Here is a 17395-nt window from a genome sequence, read left to right on the forward strand (position 1 = left end):
GTGGTTTGAGCTACCCGGGCTGTAGTAGTTTCTACGGCAGCCCTAGCAAACTAAGAGAAGTCTGAAGGGTCCACTCTCGGTGGTGTTCAGAGAACTCAATGATGAGAGAGCAACGGGCCTTGTTCACTGCTCAGTGTGTGAAAGAGGCTGTGGAGCATAGTTCCTGAGGGCAAATGTGGGGAGCCGGGGAAGGGAAGGCACACTGAGAAAACTGTGGAAGGAGGAAGGGGAGAAATGCTCCCACACGCTCCAGTTCCTTTAGCCTAAACTCAGCCTCTGAATTTGCCTTTTCTAAATTACCAATCTCCGTGTCAGCCTCTTGGCATCAGTAACTCAACTCAAAACTCAAAACCAGGGTTTTTCTAAGGCTGTCAGGGGAGGAGCTGCTTCAAATGCTCTCAGCTTAGGTGTGCATCAGTAACTGTTTCCAAGATAATACACTGGGTGCAGGAACTTCTTTTTTGCTTAATTTTATGCATTGGTGGGTTGGGGCCTCTCCGATGCCATCTTATAATCACGTTTATTATTCACGTCAGTACATATTGACTGTATGCCTCTCGTGGGCACAAACACTTGCACATTTTATTAAATTCTCAAGTTCTAAAGGAAAACAAAGTCTTAAGTATTATGGAAATAGGTGGGCTTCTCCAAAGATTGCCCCCCCCCAGAAAAAAATCAGTGGCAATCCACTAGAATTATGGACTGCTAGGTAGGGCTGGGTTTACTGAGAAGCTGGTGAAATTTAGGTGCTGAATCATCTCCCTTGCCTGGGTTCCTTCCAAAGCTTTGTTTGTTATTTTACGTGTGTATTTTTGTATTATTTTAATTAAAGAGAGTCCCTCTCTGATGGATATGTTTGAGGCACCTCAAAACCTGGATGTGTGCCTGGTTCTGGTGATGGTAGGTCTTCTAGTAATCAGTAAATCCTGCAAAGGGGGCAGGAAGCCAGAGCAAGGGGAAGTTAGAACAAGGCTAAATACAAAAGTCAGGGCCAAACATATGAATAGTCCAAATGAAACAAGAGCTCAGGGACTAGTGTTCAAATTGGGACAAGAGGAGGAAGGCGATTATAGTTTGAAGGTGGGCAGTTAGGGACGATGGAGGAATTCCCTGGGGAATTTAGATGAACATCTGAATGTGAGGGGCTTTCTGTGGGGCATGTAGGGTGGTGTGTGTGTGTGTGTGTGTGTGTGTGTGTGTGTGTGTGTGCAGAAAATCTCTTAAGTCCTTTCCAGGACAGAAACCAATCCCAAAGCAAGGAGAGGAGGGAGTAAGCTCTCAACTAATTAAATTGAGGGGTAAGGATTTTTTTAGATCCTTTTGGGAGAGTATCTTGCAAAGTGCTTTGCAGGAGGCACTCAAGCAGTTAGCTCATGTAGAGAGGAAACCGGGAGGTACACAAGAGTTTAGCCCTCACAGCCTCTGTTCCCTCCAGAGCCGGTGAATAGTTTCAATTCATGTCACAGTTTTCTAAGTCAACACTCAGATAGGCTCTGAGAAGACCAGCCTTGTTTTCTGGCATTGTAATACCCACCTCTAAACCTGTTTACTGAATGCTAGAGAACCCTCATTTCAGTTGGGACTTCCTTCTATGTTCCAAATAAAACCTAAAAGCAGGAGAAACAGGTTTGGAGGCCAGCATTTTACATCACTTTCACTTGGCTTCTTCTAGCGATAGTCAGGCAATGTGTCATTTTCTCTGTAGAGTGCGTATGCAGCTGGGAAATGAGTTATTTATAATAATACGACTTTGCACGTATGTAGATATTTGCATAGTAAGCAGATCATATGGAGTTGGTGGCGTCGGGTGGGTAACCTTGGAGTCGTGAGTATATCTAATTATTTCATGTGGCTTGTTGGAATTTGCAGGCTGTTGCCTATGAATATTTTAGCCTATTGGTGCTGAAACCTGTCAACCAGAGATCAAAGGCATTGCCAGAACTGTCTCAAGGGATGGGTAAGGAGGTTAGGGGCTGACATCATAGAGCAGAGAATCGAATTTTCTTGTCTTCCCCTTTTCTGCCTCAACCTCCCTGACTCTACTACATCCCTCATTTATTTCCCATCACATTCCAGTCAAGGTCATTGTTTCTCTGGTCCTTGCCTATTTTACTCAAACTCTCTTCGCCATTCAGACAGTCATTCAAGGACTGCTTTTCACAGGGCAAAATTTGGTGGGAAGTTACATCTCCCCCTTTCATTCGGTACCTTTGAATGACAAGATAACCTTTCACGAGGCTCAGTTCTGTATGAAGATCAGCGTTAGCGCATTGCCTGACGGGTGGCATATATGTGGGAGAATTCATCTGAACAGATTTTCTATCGAAGGATAAATACACCCCCAAATCACAATGGTAATCAGAGCCAGCCGCCTCGTTTCTGATGATTTTACAAATCAGTTGGGCTTCAGAGATGCGTCAACATGACACTGTTCCCACACTGAGTTGTTTTGGCTGCAGGGGTGGCTGCTTTTCTCTCTCTCTTTTTGCGTTCCAGCTGCATTTGTGAGTGTTTTCATCCTTTGCTAAAATATGTTTCTCAAAAATGTGATTAACAGTCATTTTCAGATACAGATATTGGCTCTCCTTCGCCAAAGAGACACAGCATGCAAGAACAGGCAAACATCAAAATAATACAAAAGGGTATGTTTATTCATCGGAAACTGTGTTAATGACTACATCTGCCCCTCTCATTTTGGGCTGGCTGGGATCATCTCTGCTCTTCTGATTTGCTGGTGTTTCCCCCTGCAGTGAGGTCTCTTCATTTTGTACCCCATAAATAAAAAAATCCCCATGGTTGGTCTGATGTTTATGCTCTGAGTGTAAGTTAGAGCAATTTAAAACTGGAAAACCATACTCAATGGGATATGCTCACGAGATACATGAATGTAGAGGTCTGCTACTCTGAGCATTCCTTAAACAACTTTTAGATCACAAGTATTCATGCCAAACACCATCAACAATAGACAATGAACTGCTGTACTCGCAGAGCATCATAAAGCAATGGGATGTTTACATTTGTTTTATAGCCTGCCATTTTTATTTGTTGATTTTTCAAGTCAAATAAAATAATGAGCTTCAGTTGCTTGGGGCTTGTCTTCGGATATTTGGGATTTGAGAGTTTTAAAAGCCTTAAAGCCAGTGACTTCCTCACCAAAGGAGTTGCATCTACTCTAGACCAGTTTCAGCAGAAGTGTCCATATCTGCATCCTGTGGAGTGAATTTTAAAGAGCAACCTTGGAGATCATACCTTCAAGGAATAAGTTGGCCAGACACAGTATGCCCCTGTGAGCCCTGCATTATGCTAGGTGCTCTGAGAGCAGTAGGAGGAGGTAATTCCTAGTCTTAAACATGTAGAATTTATATCAGACTGACTGGAGCAGGAAGTTGTTTTGGTGACAAGGAAGCTGACTGAAATTACGGAGCTGGAAATGCATGTAACATGTTGAGACATAAAATATTTTTCTTACCATGAAGAATGAGGATGTTTTAACTGCTTTCAAATAAAAGTTTGGACATCTGCAAGATAATCCTCCCAAATGAGTTTGTATCAGGTGACATGGAAACGTGGGCCCTAAAGTCTTTGGTCGAAATTTTAGAAAGTTGTTTCTCGAGTTTCTTTCTTTTTTTTTTTTTTAAAGATTTTTATTTATTTATTTGACAGAGATAGAGACAGCCAGAGAGAGAGGGAATACAGGCAGGGGGAGTGGGAGAGGAAGAAGCAGGCTCATAGTGGAGAAGCCTGATGTGGGGCTCGATCCCATAATGCCGGGATCACGCCCTGAGCCAAAGGCAGACGCTTAACCGCTATGCCACCCAGGCGCCCCGTTTCTCGAGTTTCTAAATCCTGCAAAGTATTCCTCGTGTCTGGTGGGATGATGTAGCAGTTAGTTGGGTAACACTGGTCTGTTTTGATAAGTTTCTTTACCTCAGAAGGAAGTGGGATTTGTTTCAACTCAGTCGCAGTGCAGAACCTTGGACGTGTGGACTTAGGTATAAATCAAGGGTCATTGTCCCTGATTTTTTTTTTTAAGATTTTATTTTTAAGTGTTCTCTACACCCACTGTGGGGCTCAATCTCACAGCCCCAAGATCGAAAGTCTCCTGCTGTACAGACTGAGCCAGCCAGGCATCCCTGCCCCTGATTAATAGAATAATACTTGTAAAATTTTTGGAGGTGGCAGTTGGGATGGTATTTGACACGGCAGCTTGTCATAGACACCTGTGCTGTCCTGGGGGTTCATTCATTATCTGTACTGGTCTTCCCTACCCTCCTACTCCCCTTCCAAGAGTTCTGATAGCCACTGGCAGCACCAGCCAGAGAGTACGGACAATCTCGGGAAATTCGGTGGATTTCCCATGCAACTTCAAGGAAACCTTCCTTCCCTTCCAGTTACCACCCAGTATCCCACTGTGTCGAGATTTGGGGTGGTCACTGGAGGCAAGAGTTTAGATTCAGCTGTTCTCTCCTTACACTGAGGATATATTCTGATTGGGGAGAAAGAATATAGCGTATGGGAAGAGCTCTGCATTTGGAATCAGAAGTTGATATTTAAGACAGCTTTGCTTTTTAGCCTTGTGACCTTGAACAACCCCTTTGGAACTTCCTGAGTGTCAAGGTACTCATCTGTAAAGTGGAGATAATAAGACTTAGCTTGCCCATATCACACGCTGGCCGTCAGGCTCAAAGGGCTGGAAGAATGTGAACGGTTTGTAGCGGTGGAGATTTTAATGTCTCCGGCGCTGCGTTTGTGGTGTTAGTGTTGTAGTTGTTTTGTCTAAGTGCCTCGTTCCTTTAGGACGTTTTGAGCACCATGGGTTAAAGGTGAGAGTGTGATGTGGGACTGGGCGCACAGGGCACAAGAGCTGAGGTTTCTGACTCCCCTTGGTAGAGGTTCTTCTTGTTGGTGTCATGGCTCTCTCTTGGACACACTGTGGACCACTTACCATCCTTTTCTTCCAGTGCATTTGCCCCCACCGTGAGCCCATGACTGGGCTGTGGCTTGTTTTTCCTGTTTGCCCCTGGCTCTTCCTCAGCACCTGGAACAGGGTTTGGCACACAGTAAAGGTTCGGTACATGTGCACTGAATGAACATCTGAGGGAGGAAAGGGAGGAAGGAGGGAGAGAGGAACAAAGGGAAGGAAGGAAGGCAGAAAGGAAGGAAAGAAAGGAAGGAAAGAAAGACGTCCACTTCTTTGGTAGGTTTAGAAAGCTGGGGTTTTATCAAAGAAAATCCACCTAACAATGAGACAGGAAGGGGAGAAGTTTAATGGAGACTGCCTTGATAAAGATATTTACAAAACTGAAGGTTTTCACTCCCTAATCCTTTAAAAGGAAGTCACAAATTTCTTTTTACAATAATCCTCACAAGTGCTGATATTTTCAGGCACTGAGCTGAAGATAAGGATAATATCCTTGAATTATTCAATAGCGCAATAACAACCTTCCAAAGTTTGCTCTGGAAATGCCATTGACTTAGTGTTTCTTTCTTGTCCCCTCTTCTCCCTTTGGAAAGAGAAACTAAAGTTATTGAATTAGCAATTACATGAAAGCATGGGAAAATGTCTTAAAAATTTTAGATTGAAACTATATGGTGATGGCGCTCTCTCTCTCTCTTTCGACCCCCCCCCCCATAATTTTCAGATGAATTGAGGAGTCAATTTTCAGCAAGTCTTAACATGTAGGGATGGTGGGACATTCTACTATATTAAAATACTGTATGTATATGTAGCAGAGATGATGAAATACCCCTTTTGCTTTTTTTGTGCATGTTCTGTGAGCTTAATCTCTATCATCTGTGAACTCATTTCACTCCTCTTATTTTTTTTTTTTAATTCTAATTTTTTAGAGAGAGGGAAGGGGTAGGGGAAGAGGGAAAAAGGGAATCTTAATCAGGCTCCATGCCCAGTGCACAGCCCATCAAGGAGCTCGATTGCAGGACCCCCAGATCATGACCTGAGCCAAAATCAAGAGTCAGTTGCTTAACCAACTGAGCCACCCAGGCGCCCCTACACAGGCCATGTTTAATTACACAGGACATTGGTAAATATCATGGATATCAGGTCTAGATTTTAGTATTAATTTCATTTTTCTTTTAACCCTAGTATTTTATTCATTCATGAGATTGTGATTAATAAGATAATTATGGGTATTCATTGTGAGTTAAGCCATATTTCCAAACCAGAGGTTACAATTCAGCTAATTGTATTATTGGAATTAATAATGACTTCTAATTTTTCATTGTTTTCGTCCAACCGTGTAACTACTCATATGTCATCTAGTCACTGAAGTTAACTTTTCTCATGGCAATCATCAGATTAAAAATGAATCTCAAATCTGATCAAATACAGTAGCTGATTCCACAAAGTATTTATTTGGATATTTCCCCTTCCCCAGATGTAAATGACATTGCAATGACCAATAACAAGTGAATTACTGATTATAAATACTCTGAGTATTGGTTAGCTTAATGTTAGGCTTGAAACAAGCCTAATGTTAGTATTAATACAAGCCATGAGACAAGCAAATAACACGCACACAAATTAATTTATTATTATTATAGTGTTTGCCTTTTCAAAACAAACATAGCTCAGATTCATTTTAATAAAAGAGAAACTGATGTTTGGTGAAGAAAATTATTTGTACACATTACCTTCCTTAACCTTCTCAACCACGTAAGCTGAGCATTATTTTGCCTGTTTTGCAGATTGAGAAACTGAGGGCTGATTAGCTTCAGTAATTTGCTCAAGCTAGTAGGTGGCAGAACCATTATTCCTACCCTTTATTTTTTCTGAGTCCAAAGTTCATACATCCTCCAACATTCAGTGCTCCAAATTGTACTTTTTAGTTTTAGTATGAAAGTTTTCGGTCTATATTTTTGTAACCTCCCAACATAGTTTTGTCTAGTTATGATCTTATTACCAATTTTGGGTTCAGTTCAGAAATTCAAAAGCATGTTTGATTAAAAAAAACTGTTGTAAACAGTAGCTAACTGATGATCCCCAGAATATTTGAATGTTGGAAAATATGACAGTTATCTATCACTTAGGAATGAATTAACCCCCAAACTTAGTGGTTTCAAACCATAATAAGGACTTATTCTCTCTTATGGTTTCTGGTGGTTTGAAAATTTAAGAGCAGCTTTGTTGGGAAATTCTGACACAGGGTCACTCATGAGGTTGCTTGTCACCTGCAGTAGGACGTTTGCCAAGCTGCAGTCAAAGGAAGGCTTGAATGGAGCTGGAGGATCCATTTCCAAAGCTGTGACTCATACAGCTGTCGAGTTTCTTCCTCTCCATATGGGCCTTTCCTCATGGCACGGAGGCTGGCATCCCCTTGAGCAAGTGATTCCCAAGAATGAGGCAGAAGCTTCGGAATCTTTGATGACCTAGTCTTGGAAGTCACACTCTATCACTTCAGCCATATTGAAGTGGTCACACTGGCCAGACCTAATTCACTATTCACAGCTCACATAAAGATACGAATATCAGGAGACAAAAGTCGTCACAGGCCTTAAAGAAGGCTGGCTATCACAGATACAAATACTGTGTATATGTAATTTTATAGATTATATTATATTGATACCAACTTCTTAATTTTAAAGAGTAGGAAATAGAATCCAAGACTTCTTCATGCTCATATAACTTTAGGGAAGAATCTGCCTTAAAATGAATAATACACAATATGTATAATCTTGGTCTCTCGTTAAAAACATAGGAGTGCACGTGTTGTGATGAGCACCGGATGATGTATGGAAGTGCTGAATCACTATATTGTACACCTGAAACGAATATAACACTTTAACTATACTGGAATTTAAAAAATAAAAAGAAAACAAAGAAACAATGTGTGTGTGTGTGTGTGTGTGTGTGTGTGTGTATGCTAAACTCATTAACAGTAGGAGATTTGAGCTTCCCTTGTTTCTAGGAAAGATTCCTTGTGAAGGGCCATTTGCTTGTGCTGAGCTGGGGTAAGCTATTAGTGCTCAGCGATTCACTTTTGATGAGCAGGTGACTTTTCTGAGGTCAACGATTTTGAAACATAAGTATGATTATTCACTCTGTTCAAAATGCTGTTATAGCTCTCCAGTTTTCCCAGTAAAGTCAGAGTATTTTATAATGTCCAAGAAGGTCTGCCCTGAACTGGCCCCTGTCTCCTTCTCCTGCTCTCTTAACTCCCCTCCCCTCATGTTTCCGTTCCAGGAACCAGATTTGCTCCTGCCACAGGGCCTTGGCATTGGCTGTTTCCTCTACTTGAAATATCCTTTGATATATCCTTGTGATGAACTCCTTCTATAATACAAGTGTTTTTCAGATGTTACCTTTTCAGTGAGGTCTACATTGATCATTCTGTTGAAAATTGTTGCCTTCTGCTTAGAACACTGTTCCTGACACATGGTAGGGGTTCGCAGGAATTAGTAATGAAGGCATAGGGAGGTGTTGATGCTGCTTTTTACTGCCCAGGGCAGTTTGGTATCATCCACTTGGCTCATTTTCAGACACTGGTGATTGGTCTTTGCAAAGAGTCTCTAAACATAGTGATCAAGTGTGAATGTTCTTTATTTCTGTGGGAGATTTCCTGTCATTCAGAAATCAGCACTATTTCCATCCTCATATCTTTAGAGTTACAACACAGAAAAAGAACAGAAGAGATGAAAAACACTTCTACTAAGGCATATTATAGGGAACAGGTTGATATTATTTAAGGGAGGAAATTAATTGAGCCATTTCCGTAGACATTAGGCAAATTGTCTCACTCGGAGTTAAAAAGCAGCTGGGGGGTAGTAAAGTATAGGGTGCCTGCTTTGTACTTTATGATGATCTTAGCTTATGTCCTTATATTGCTTTTATTTCTCTATTAAATCAAGATATATCTCATTGAGGCTGCCATCCCACATGACACCGCATGGTTCATTTTGGTGCATGTGAACAGAATTGTCTCTGATGGAATGCAAAGGTGTATCTGTCTTTGACATGTGCATAGTGTGGACAGTCTCGAGACTGGGATTTTGAACCGCATGAATTTCCATGGAGTGGGAACAGAGTGCATCCCCCTCCCCATGTGAGTTGAGTGCTTTGCTGAGCTTCTGCTGTCCCTAACCCCGAAGCTGTGTCTTGCCTTCACCTCTGTGAGTTTCCAGTGAGCTGTCCCTCCATGGTCCTTCATTTGCTATGAATACAGTGAGAGTCAACTGAGCTTTTCCAATTTATGAAACATCTACAGAAATCAAAACTATATAGGAGATAACTGTTTTGGGTTGAATTGTATCCCCCTCCCAAATGTTGAAGTTCTAACTTCCAATACCTCAGAATGTGACCTTAAGCAGGAACAGAGCCTTTGTAGATGATCAAGATGGGATGAGGTGTTGAGGGTAGGTCTTAAGCCCATATGACTGGTGTCCTTAAAAAAGGGAGAAATTTGGACACAGAGAGAGGCACTGAGAGAATGGCATGTGGAGACGAGTTTTCATTGCCATAAGCCAGGGAGCTCTGAAGATTGCCAGTGAACCCCCAGAAGCTAGGAGAGAAGAATGGAACCTATTCTCCCTCACAGCCCTGTGAAGGAAACAACCATGGTGACATTTTGATTTTGGACCTCAAAGCTCCAGAATTGTGACAGACAATACATGTCTATGCTTAAGCCACCCCATCTGTGGCACTTAGTCACCGCAGCCCAAGGGAACTAATATAGTAACTGCTCACTTATCTATCGTAAAGTAGGCATTTAGCAGCATGCAGATAACACCAAGCAATCAACTTAGCACATTTTAGATGTGAAAAACTTGAGTACAAGATGTATGGAAAAGATTAAACTCATGTAATGAAGTAATTATTTAACTCACATTTCCATGGAATGCTGTTTGTGAATTACAATAGCTTGATATCGATATACCTGCTACAAAATGATTATAGATATTATTTGGGTATTAGAACAGAGGCGTGAAGAGGTATTACCCCTTTGGGAGCAAACATGGAAATGATCTAGTCTGTTCTCTTCATGTTACAGAAGAAGGAACTAGAGGCAAGTAGTCTGCCTCAGTAGGACCACAGGAGCTAGGAAGGACCCTTGATCCAAGATTCCCAACCACTCTTGAATCATCACCGAGTAGCTACTCAACTAATGTTTGCCGGATGAATCAATGAGACTAAAAAGGTTTTAAGCCAGTCTTTAGAGTTTCGGTAAAATATGAGATATTTATCATTAGATATGAGATATTTTTATTAGTTGAAGTAGTTCAGTATTTTACTACTTGGGGTAGGAAGAAAAATGGACATGGGCTGGCCTGGATCCCAGTGTGCCCCCATTTTGCTGTGTGAATTTGGGCAGGTCAACCCCTCGAGGCCTCAGGCACATCATCTTCATAGCAGAGATGAGAATACCTTGCAAGGTTATTGTTAAGTATGAGATCATGTGTGTAAAGCATGGAACACAGTTCCGAGCATTTAAGTGTGCATTAATGGCTCTTTTGATTTAATCAGCTTTAAAAACTGTGCATATAATGACTAATATCTTCACATACATCTAAACTGTGCTGTTGATACGGCTGGTGCATTGGAGCTTGCTTTCCTTTAATAATGATGAGGTGTGAACCCAGTGGCAGCTCTTGTCTTCCCCTAGTTTTTCCTTTATCCAAGGTAATGGGGACTCTGTGGTCAAGAGAGAGGGCAAAACTGAGTAGATTCACGCAAGAGTCAGATCCACTCCCTTCTCTTTTCTGACCTGTTCTGTACCCAACCCACCATAAGAGTCACAAATAATCGGGGGTAACAGACCGTGCCACGCATGATTATGTGAGTAGCACTCAGGATAGGAGGAAATGGTACACTGGCTGCAGCCCAGGTTCCCGGGTTGCATGAACCATGCAAACATGAGTGTCCATGTTTGGTTATCATTTGTGAAATCTGCTTCAGAGACTGGATATCACCCAGATTCTCTTAATGGTCATTTATAATTTTGTCATAAATCATATAAAGGTGTTGAAATGCATTCTAAATCCCTTGGGGTTTAGGAGATCTAGTTTATTTCATGCTGTATGAAGGAATATTTCCACTTATCTCTTATAAGTAGAGTGATTAAGGGTATACTCATATACGCACACTGCTGAGCCTAAAATCACTGAAAACTGATTCTTAATTGCGATGATATAAATAATAAAATGTGAGCAAAATGCTAAATTATGTAGGGATAATGGAACAATAGAAAATATTATAAGTGGCTTTATATTTGCAAAAACGAAGTAATGTCTAGGTAAAATAGGCCATTTACAAAACCGATTTTAGACTTTAGATTTTAAAATCCCAGCGAAATGAGGATAGTATAGTAAAATAGTAAGAATATAATTGTCCCATGTTGGGAGGCAAACAACACTGGCAAAGGTGTAGAAAAAGCATGTTAACGTTTGGAAGTTCATTTTTAGTTTCTTTCCTTCTTTTTCTCTTTTTTTCTTTGTCCTAACTTTTTCCTGCAGCTTTAAGGCAGAGAGTCAGGCTGGTGTCTGTCCTTCAGCTAAATCATCTATTTTACATTTGAGGTATTTAGCTTTCCGTGCATTTTATTATAAGGAACAATTGCTTGAAAACAGGGCCTTTGTTTCATAAGAGGGTAGCGGCTTCCACTTGAAATCACAATCCTTTGTGATATTAAAATTAGCTCCTTAGCAGGAACTATGATGTCACTGAAGGTGGAGAAGCAGCATCGGTTAAGTAGCAAGTGGATCAATCTGTAGGAAACAAAGATCCTGTTTTCATGCAAATACCTTTAGTGATTAAAAAAGGGGGAAAAAACTGAGCATAGGTGAAGGAGCTGTTGGTGCTACATTTTTAGAGAAATAGCTGGAAGCTATTTAGCCATGTAAACTGATGACCTTTACAGTTCTCTCAAGGTTAATGGGGTCCAGGAAAATGGTAATGTGATAATTTGGGTTTCTTGGGTGTCCCACTGACTTATACTGTGTGTCCCTCACATTCGCTGGCATTTTGTAGGGTGGAAGAGCCTGGCGTTGCTTATAAAATCTATTGGGAATCCCTCTGTTCTTATTCCACGTTTCTCTCTATCTAGAATTATCCAAGGATAGAGGAGAGATGACCTCGGTGAGGAAATTGTATAAATTCTCCCTTTTATTCATGGTGGATGTGAAGCTGCAGTCTGTCGCTCATATAAAAACTAGCAAGGGGTGTTTCTTATAAGAAACCTGTGATGTAATGGCACAACTCTTCAAGTTTAAGGCATCCGTAGCCAGAAAACCTCAAAGCTTGGGGATTCAGAAGCGTGTTACTGAAATAACGCATCTCAGTCTCTCGTCTGTGCCCCGCTGAACAGCAAAAGGAGAGTCTAAACGTCCAGGGAGGAGAAGCTGGACATGGGTTTGTGTTTCTGTCCTCAGGGCTGTCAAGTGAAGTGGCTGCTGCCTCCCTGCGTGAATATGCTGCTGGTGGCAGGCTCTGCAGGGCCGCCTTGAAGGAGCTCTTGAGAGGCCAAGTGTTTTGGTGTTATCAAGAGGGGCTCATTATACCGAGGGAATCAATTTAGAATGACTTTAATGGGATTGGGAGTCAAACTGCAGTAGAACCCTATGACAGAGAGAATTTAAAGTACCCTGTATTTATTATGCCTTTCTCTCTTTAATTATGTCTGTCTTTAATATTCTACTGTTAGCTCCTTTAATGTTTTTCTTCTCCACGTTTTTGGCATTTTTATGATTTGCAGCTCCATTCTAAATGGGCACATGTCATAATGTCATCTAATTCTATTGAGAAAAATGCCCCCGTTTCCTGTGGCTTTTGGCCAAGCCATACTATTACTTTTGATTTGGATATTTTTTTTTCACAGATTATGTAGGCTGTGCAATATAAAGTAGAAGATTCTTTCCAGTTTGAAAAAAGAGATTTAATGCTTTCTTTTACAAGCTCCTTGGGGGCATAGGTAATATAGGTCTTACAGTCGGATTCTTAACACCTAGTACAGCGTCTGGTCACTGAGAGTGTTTAGTAACTGTTGGTTAAGAAAATGATTAAGTGAATGAATGAATGATGTCAGCATTCAGACCTAATCACGTTAGACTCTCAGTAGTCATATAAAATAGGATGTTCCCTTCTGTTGTCTGGGCGGGGGGAGAGCCCAGCATTCCGGGGGTGTAGTGAATGCATAACATGATAGACTGAAATCAAAGTCCAAATATTTTTGAATGTTCCTTGACTTTTTCTCATCTTCCCTTCACTCGTTTGTTTATTCATCTGTCAAAATAAGGACCTTACTATGTGCAAATTATATTACATTTTCCCCTCTCTTATCTTCCTGACGGTTCTTTTTCACTTCTTCTCTGATACATCTATGCATCTCTTAATTTTTACTCTTCTGTTCACTTGGATCTTACCTTTCTCCCTGTCATCTACTTTTTCCTCCTCTCATCGCCTTACTTTCTTCTTGCTTCCCACTTTTCCCCCCTGATCTCCCCTAGAACTTACATTTCTACTTCGAGTCCTCTGCATATGTACATCTTACACTATCTATTCAAGAATACATCCTCTTGTCTCCTTCCCTACCCATCCTTCTTTTCCCTCCCTGTAAAGTCCAAAGAAGCAGAGACATAATCATGTAAGGGACCATTCCAGACGCTTCACCTTCATTTCAAAACCTTGCTCAGATTTGTTTATGACAACCGTTCATCATATCCATTCCATTATCTTCAGGTAAGACCTTGCCTAAAACCCTTCAAGCACAGGATAAACTGTCCTTTTAGAAAATGTCAATAAAAACGCTCCCCAAAAGGCTATTGTTTGACTTTCCATAGGGACCTACCTTTTGAATTTTGGCTTTGACTGGAGACCCCGGTCTCTTCTATATTTCTGTCATCCTCTGCTTTATATGCGGAGAGGCCTTATAACAACAATAAAAATAAAAACAAAATAGAATTTGGTCAAAATATAAGGTTGGCTTATAGTAGAACCAAAAGTATAGGAAAATGTACCTATGAAAGAGAAAAAAAATGCTATAAGCCATTCTTAAAAGTCTGACCTCATTGATTTATTCATTAAAATGAATTAAACTCTAGATACCATATTAGTGACCAGGGATTCAACAGTGAGTAAGACTAGACTCCTCCTAAGGGAGATAATATTCCACTATAGTGTGGTAAGGGCCGTGAAAAGAGTGTAAGAATGGCACCCAACCCAGAACTTGGAAGGATCAGGATATGCTCCTTGGAAGAAATGATAGTTACTCTGAGTCAGGAAGGATAATTTATTAGTAACTAGGAAACGTGGTGGAAGGCAGTAATCCATATCTGGCAGTTGGAAGCATTGCAGGAACAACATGGCTGAGGCATATAGTTTCTGGGATGTGAATACAGGGAAGGTGGCCATGGGGGTGAAACCATCAAGGTCTTACTGGCTATGCTAAGGAGTACGGAGCTCATCCTGGAGCTACGAAGAGCCACCGAAGAATTTTAAACAGGGCAGTGGTGTTTTGGAGAGATGCTCTGGAAGTATGATGGAGAATGGGTGCAGCAAAATCACAGCTGGGTACAGTAAGGAGGTTGTAGTCATGAAGGGGAGAGAAGGCAGTACGTACCTTGCCCAAGGTGATGATGGTGAGCATGGATGGGACGAGGAACTGAGGGTATATGAGGAGGTTAGAGGCACAGGCCATGCTGATGTATTGGATGCAAGAGATGAAGGAAGAGTAGGGGGTCAAGAATGGCATTCAGTCTCTTGGGCTCTGAGGAAAGGTATTTCTGAGGAGTCATCTCAGTTATCTTTGGTCTTTAAGTGCAGGCCAGTGTTCTAAAAGCTCCCAGATTGACATCCCTGAAGGCTAATGCCATCTTCTATTTCATCACAGTGAACAGCAGGGCTGGCTTCCGAAGGTGCTCTCATCTGTTTGCAGAAATCCTCACAGCTAGAGCAGGGCCATAGACGGCTGTGGACATATTCTCACGCTGCTGAGCAGTTTGGATTGAATTGCGTGTTGTCAAATAAATGGTTAAAAGAGATTTCTTACTGTCCCTTATGGATGAGTTCAGTCAAAATTGTTGTACCAGGATGTGCGTGCATGTGTGTGTGTGTGTGTGTGCACATGTGTTTATTCATGTATGTCCATTCACAATGTGCACGTGTGTGTGTGCATGTGTGTGTTTGTGTATGGAGATACATATCTTCTAGTGGCCCCATCCCTGGGACGATGTCATTTAATGCCTAGGAGATGCTGGTGGTGCCTGTAATGTGGATACTACAGGGGCTACTGGCGAGGAGCCACTAACCCGTTTCCACAAAAGTAAGCCAGTCAGTTATAGTGATTTTTTTTTTCACGGCCTAAAGTCTGGACTAAATCTGAACTGGTGACTTCAAAGTGAGTGACTCCGTAGCCCATTACCAGTCCCCTGAGATGCATAATCCACTTTACAGATACATTTTAAATAGTCTACTATGGGAAATGTAGTTAGCAAGCTCAGATATGCTTACATTTAAGATCTCTCAGAAATGCACTTACAGACTTAAGAAAAAAATCTTTGCATGGAGTAGAATGCGCATGAAAGATGATTCATTTTATTAGAGCAATTAGAACATTGGCTCCTGTTTTCATCCATCATACCCATGAAATAAAAATATATTGGAGAAAAAGTGATATTTACCTGGAGATAAAATTTAAAATATAAGGAAGATAAAAGTGCATTTTTTTTCTGAAAGAAGTAACTGAAAATGTGCCATAGGTTATAATTCAGGCAGAACCTCATCATTATGGACCAGGAGCCGGAGTGAGATCATTGTGGAACAGGAGCCAGGGTGAGCGCAATCTCTACCCAATATTTTTTGAGGCACAAATGTAGCCAGGAGTGAGTCATTCAACAGGGTACCTCAGAGGTGGAGGGTCTTGGATATAAATGGGCAAGACTGCAGTACAGGAAAATCCGTCACCTTAACCTTGGACGTGCCGTCATCAGCTCCCGGTGAGTTCACAGCAATCAACTTGTCTGATTCCGGTCCGTGCCTTAGGCCATGTCCACGCTGCAGTGATGCTCCAGGTGACTCAGAGATGGCTCATAAATTCGACTGTCTCTGCTCCCAAACTCCAAGTGATATAACCTTTCTTTCTTGGGTTGCAAATAAGTTATTTAAAAATAACACGGGGAATGATTAATCTGTGTGGACTTTGCTCATTGATTCCTCTGAGAATGTGCCAGTGAAGAGAGAACCGGAGGCTTGGGCTCTGTCAAGGAAAGGTAGGAGAAGGAGGGAGGGGAAAGGGAGGGATGGCTTCCCCGCACCTTGTCTGTGTGTTCAACATTCGTCAGTGTGGGGTATCGAGAAGAATGCGGGACTTGGAGGATATGAGGGGCAGTCCCTTGGGGCTGAACGTACTACCTTGCAGACTTGTTTTAAAGCGTGAATGAAATCATTCATATATTCATTCACTCATCAAGTATGTATTGAGTTTTTACTAATTGCTGAAGAAAGTAAATAATACAGAGTTCCTGCTCTCATGGAACTTACATTCTAGTGGTTGAGTAGATCGAATACACAACTGAACAAATGAATATGTAAAACCTGGGCAGGTGGGTGCTAGAGCCAGGTCAAGTGAGGAGGACCGAATGGTCGTGCTATTCTGCATATGGTGGTAAGGGGAAGCCTCTTTGATGTGAGAGGTGCTCTGGTTCAGTGCCCGCCTGAGTAACGTGAAGAGGGAAGGGTATAGAGAAGCTTCCAGCACAGTGCTGGGCACACGGTTAGCACTTAATCAGTCATCACTTTTATTACAAATACTGTCATCATTATCCTTGATAATAATGGTATATGTTAAGCCTGCATGCCCTTTTGAAAATTTGGGAGTCTATAAAGTATATATTAGGAAGGTTTTTGTTTTTGTTTTTGTTTTTGTTTTTGTTTTTGTTTTTGTTTTAGGGCACACTTATACTGGAATTCTATATCTGTATATAGAAAGATCTTTTCTTTTCAGTTACAGTTTAATTTTGGAGATAGCTAGTCCTTTTCGAAGGAAAATCAACAAAAGCTAATTGCTTTGTGTGGTTAAATATCTTGAGATTCCCCCCCCCCCACTTTTTTACAATTAAAAATTTCTTGCCTACCTATGTCGTGTCATGCCCTGGGGAAATAAAAATGTAAAATTGAGACTTTGCCCTCAGGAAGCTTATAATCTTATTTTTTCCCTTAATAATTCAGGACTCTTGCACTGTTTGAATAGAAACTGCAGGAAGGACTTATATGCTGACAAGGCTCTGGAGAGTGTAGAAAAAAACAAGTTGCATTTGAGTGTTAACTTTGATGCTTGTTTAGTTTTATAAAATATGTAAGAGGCTTTTCCATTAGTGAATAAGACTTTCCAAAAGCTTTCAGAATCTCATGTCACAAGTAGTTAAATATTGCTGAATGGGAGTCACCCAG

At 41.2% G+C, this 17395-nt stretch overlaps 1 protein-coding gene across 30 annotated transcripts in view; it reads left to right on the forward strand.

Moving 5' to 3' along the window:
* The window catches only part of ESRRG (estrogen related receptor gamma), a 607049-nt gene that overhangs the window by 116140 nt on the left and 473514 nt on the right, over positions 1–17395 (forward strand). For 2 of the 30 annotated variants that reach the window (XM_087856323.1, XM_087856338.1), the window contains exon 2: positions 8201–16215. The exons of the other annotated variants lie outside the window; for them this stretch is intronic. The gene's annotated coding sequence lies outside the window, so the exon portion shown is untranslated. The remainder of the gene's footprint in view (positions 1–8200; positions 16216–17395) is intronic. 30 annotated transcript variants of the gene reach the window in all.

Source organism: Ursus americanus, chromosome 2 (assembly GCF_024610735.1).
Source record: "Ursus americanus isolate L20-20 chromosome 2, mUrsAme1.1.p, whole genome shotgun sequence".
Lineage (NCBI taxonomy): Eukaryota > Metazoa > Chordata > Mammalia > Carnivora > Ursidae > Ursus > Ursus americanus.